This window comes from Frankliniella occidentalis, unplaced genomic scaffold, assembly GCF_000697945.3.
Source record: "Frankliniella occidentalis isolate FOCC.00 unplaced genomic scaffold, Focc_3.1 Scaffold134, whole genome shotgun sequence".
Taxonomy (NCBI): Eukaryota; Metazoa; Arthropoda; class Insecta; order Thysanoptera; family Thripidae; genus Frankliniella; species Frankliniella occidentalis.
Window position 1 is genome coordinate 617,070 of NW_026267261.1, and position 4,896 is coordinate 621,965.

Consider the following 4,896-nt stretch of genomic DNA (forward strand, 5'->3'; position numbering starts at 1 on the left):
CGCTGACAGAGCGTACTGAGTATATTCAGGTCGCTCCGAGACGAACATGAGCGACCCCAGTACGCTTTTGATTCATCGTCGGGGATTTTTCCTTCGCAGGCAGTGTTGCCAGACTCTGCGCGCGCGGTTTTCAAATATTTTTTTTATGACCTTTTCTTTTAGGAAATTGCCTACCTATCAGGGGCCATCAGAAGAATTTGTTATGGTTTTTCGTTTATTATACATTTATTCGAAATGAAATTCAATGTCGGTGTCGTCTTCGTCCCGTTGTCCGGCAGGGCGCTGCTCCCGGTGTTGGTAGATGACGGACGCCGTCATTCGGGCCCGCAGGTCGCGATCCGGGGTCCAGCTGTGACAGCAAGCGGCAGCAGGAGGCCCCCGGCGCATCGCCTGCGACGCCATCTCGGCCGCACGCACCGTCGGGGTGATGAGCCGATTTCGAGTCTTCGTTTTCACATTGTTAATTTTTGAAAAATCTCGTTCACAGCCGGCGTTGGAGTGGGGGACGGAGAGGGTGCTCAATGCAAAGTCGGGCAGCAGACGAAGTACCCTATCCCCACATGCGTCTGTTGCCGCTCTAATTGCATGCCAAAACTGATCGGCGTTTTTTATCAGTTCTGCGTCCTTCATTGGCGGCAATGAGAGGGATGGGAATTTCCTCCACTCTTCTTCTAGGAGCTGAAGAGTGTCGTCGTCTTGCGCCACGCATCTGGGGAGTGCTGTGGCGCGGTAGTATTGAGTCGGGCCTATCCCGGCGCGACATTGCCGTAGCTAGACTAAGCGCCCCCAAACCCTTCATGATCTTGCTCCCGAAGTCGTAACGCTTGCGGAGCTCCAGGCAGCCGGTGATCATGAAGTCCTTGCATCGTTTTCAGAAGTCCGCGATGTGTTCGGGGTGGGCGGCGCATCCTGGTGTCTCCAGCCAGCTCAGCACTGGACGGCCCAGAAAAAGGTTCTCCAGCGGAATGAAGCCTTCTGCTGCCGCGGGGTCTACTTCATGTAGAGGTCGCCGGTGGACATGAGTATCCTTCATGTAGAGAAGGAGCAGCTCCTCGCACGCTTGGCACATTCGGACATGTGTAGGACAGTGATGATTGTTTTCTCTGATTGGAAGAACTCGTTCATTCTTGTGAACTTTGGCAATATCTACTGAATGAACAAAAGGTACGCCTTGATAAATGGCTTTCGCAGCGTATCTAGTATCCATTCTGCAGAGATTAGCTTCGCTGAACGAACTTGATCTTGAAAAAAAAGTTGTAAAGGGCCCCATTTCTACAGCGTCCGCTCTACCACCGCCGCCAGGGACAGCCACCTAGTTTGACTGAGACGAAGGATCTTGTGAACTTTTGTGAACTTCGAGATCAAAAAACTTCTGAAATTCAGCAAAAGCAGCCTGGCGCTTCGGAGTTGATTTGAAGTAGTTGTATATGCCGCGCAACAAGTCCTCCGCCGCCCGAGGTAGCTGCTTGCACGCCTCATTCGCACACAAATGAAGGGAATGACACACACACTTCAGAATGGTTATTCCCGGTAGATTTTGTCACAGACGCGAGGCCATGGAGTTGTGCTCCCCCATCATTACTCTGCACCCATCCGAGCCAAAACCAACGATGTTCTCTTTGGGCACCTCTACGAACGTGTCCATGACGAGTCTGTAGAGCCGCTCTGCCGTCGCGCCGACTTCAGCCCCATTGTCGCTGAAGACTTGAACGAGGTCCCAGAACCAGCTGATAATTTTGCCTCCTGACTTGCTGTACAGCCTCACATCGATGCATGCAGTTTTGGTTGATGAAATATCTGTCGATTCGTCCATCATGATCGAGAACTTGGTTGTCTTTAAGACACTCGTCATGAAATCTTTCTCAGCCTGACCGATTACATTCAGTAAAATACCCGTTGCTTTTGTCCTGCCGAGTGTCATTTTCTGGCAAACTTGTGAGTCAGGGTAGCAATTTTTCAGCAACGGCACAAGGTGTTCGACCGCGCGGAATGCAATATTGTGGGCAGCAAGGAACCCCGATATCGTAAGTTCAGCATTTTGTACTTTTGGGGCCAGGGGGGTATTTGGTCGGTCAATATAAGAGGTAATGCTGGTCCTACTCGTGGACGCTTTCTGCCACTCGGTGTGCGTATTTGTACTCTCGTGACGCCCGATCATGTACATGTCAGCACGCATCTCCCCGCCGCAAAGTTTGCACTTTGCGCGGTACGGATCTTCGACAGGCGTCATCCACTTAAACTTCTGCTCCCATTCAGAGCGGTACTTTTGCAACCGATGCCCTGACTTGGTAGTGGTTTCGGGGTCTGGTGGTCTCCTGGTAGTCGGTGTGGACGGGACGGGGCAGGATGAGACGTCGACGTGGACGGGGCTGGACGGGACGCAGACGGTGTCTGGAACGGAGGCGAGCGGGGACCGACTGGTGACGACGAAAAAACGCTCGTCCGTAACGCACACACCACGGAATACACGGAGCTGCATCGGTGTTCGGTAAGTACCTTGTGGTGTCGTTCCTCCCAAGCGCCTCGTGGGTATTTTAGGTGGTTGTATGGGAGTTGTGACGGCGGGGAGGGGCGAGGGTAGGAAGTGCTCTTGTTCTTCTTGGGATCCGGTTTGCGTAAGGTTAAATACCCTATTCGTTCTCGAGTTATCGTGTGGACACACAGACAGCCAGAAAACGTTTTTTTCCGACCAGACAGAGTAATAGGCTTCGATAATCGCTCAGTTAACAAGGAAGATAGATGTACGCACGCCAGACCAAGTCTCGCGTATCAGGCTTTGCATTATCTCACGAAACACTGTTACGCTGCGACGCGCCTGGCATACCAGGTGGCTGATTCACGCCGCGCACTTTTGTACTATGCAACCCGCCCTCACGGCTCCCATCCGGGACTGCATACCCATCAGGCGCAGGGGACCGGCTTCAAGCGCCAACGCGTCGCTCCACCCCTGTTGTTGGGGCCAACGCTCAGGGGCGTTGCTAGGGGTTGTTCGCGGTCTGGCGCGAGTTCCTGCGAGTCCGCCAGGGGTAACCCATCAGTCCGTGGGGGTAACATGCGGGTCCGCGGGGGTGACTCGCGGGTCGCGTCTCCGCGGGGGTAGCTCGCGGTCCGCGGATCCTGCCACAGGGGTACCTCGCGGGCCGCGGAATCGAAGTCGGGAAACAATACAGGATTTTCCACTTGAATTTCTTCTTCCCGGGCAGGAGCAGGGACTTCTTCGGAAACTACAGCCTGCTGTAGGGTACTAGTACCATCTACCACTTCGATACCTTAGACTGAAAGGCACGCAGTTCAGCCGCCCGCTCCAAGACTGACGCAGTTCAGCCGCGCGATCCGAAAGACACGCAGTTTACCGCTCCAGAGATAGGAACTGCGTGAGTCTTGGAACGGGCGGCTGAACTGCGCGCCTTTCGGAACGCGCGGCTTAACTGCGTGCCTTTCAGTCTAAGGTATCGACTTGAATTATGCTCATGTTATCAATGGCCCTTTTCAGATCAGTCAGTACTTCGGTCTTTTTTTCAACAACCTAAAAAAAAAAGACAAGATGAACAAAAAAAATATTATATCAAGTTCACAAAGTAATCCTTCTGACTTCATTGGCAACATTTGAATTCAATACCTGGGAAAGCTTTTCAATCTCCTTTGAAGGGTGTTATTGATAACAGCATGAGATCCTTCCGGTGAGGTCGAACTTCTAATGCCACCTGCTTGATTATCAATGAAAGGGTTCAGTGGCGAGGAGGACCTCCCAAGAGGCGACAAAGAGTCCTTTCTCTTGGGCGCTGAAGGAGTACTGAGGGGCGAGGTGTCATTCTCCTTTTCAGACTCTTCCATCTGCAAGACAATAAAAAACGACCAGGTGAAGTCAGAGAATGTAGGAGGAAACACAACATGTTCCACTTTCAAAGGAAGCAGAAAACTATGCTCACATCATTTCCTGAAGATGAGTATGCCACCTCCCAGCCAATAATGTTCATTATAGCATCTACTTTGGGGTTGTCTGAAGTGTATGTCTCCCGGTGAGCCAGAGGGGACGGCCTAAAAGACGTGTTTGCTTAGATGCATATGAACATTTGTCAGCCCAGGACTGAAAGGAAAAGGATCAAATTTAGTGTCACACAGGTGTTTAGTTTGAGAGTAAAACTGCAGAATTTGTACAAGACAGTAGAAGCCACACTTAACTCTTTGCCATTTATGGGCCGGCTTGAATGGCCCAAGTGTATTTAGTTTGGAAGCAGCACGTGACCAGAAAATGTTCAGCGCGTCTTTGTCTTTAGTGCCACTGCCTGGTACAGCAAAGTCGCGATATGGTGTAGGGATGGTAACCGATAGAAAAAAAAACGGTTTTTTAAAAACCGGTTAAAATTTTTCGCTTGACCGGTTCACGGTTTAAAACCGTCCGAAATAACCGGTTAACCCGGTTAAAACCGGTTTTTTTCCCATTCACATTTTTTTTTGAGAGAGAGATTTCTGTATATTCTTTGGTAAAGGCAAAGTTCATGTTTAAGGAGATGAGATGGAACAATAAAAAGGAATTGCATAGAAAGTGAGATCATTTATTCACAGCCCATAGTCAATTTGTAACAATATTTACAAGATGGCAGCAGAGTCATAAGTAAAATTATAACAGTTAAAATAATCTAAGAGAACCACATGCTTTTGGATACTGGTAAACTAAAAAGTGAGATCATTTATTCACAGCCCATAATAGTCAATTGGAAACAACATTTAGATCATGGCAGCAAAGTAAGAAGTAAAATTAAAATAGTTAAAATAATCTACGAGAACCACATGCTTTCAGATACAGATTGGAGAAAAACTAACATTTTTAGATGATGCCCACTCAAACGGTTTCTTAGCTGAGTAGCGATGAGCCCAGCATGAGAAAACAAGCGT

The 4,896-nt window shown here is 49.6% G+C and overlaps 1 pseudogene; it reads right to left on the bottom strand.

Moving 5' to 3' along the window:
- Nucleotides 1–40: 40 nt before the first annotated feature.
- Nucleotides 41–2,505, bottom strand: LOC113211348 (uncharacterized; annotated as a pseudogene).
- Between the last annotated feature and the right edge of the window lie 2,391 nt (nt 2,506–4,896).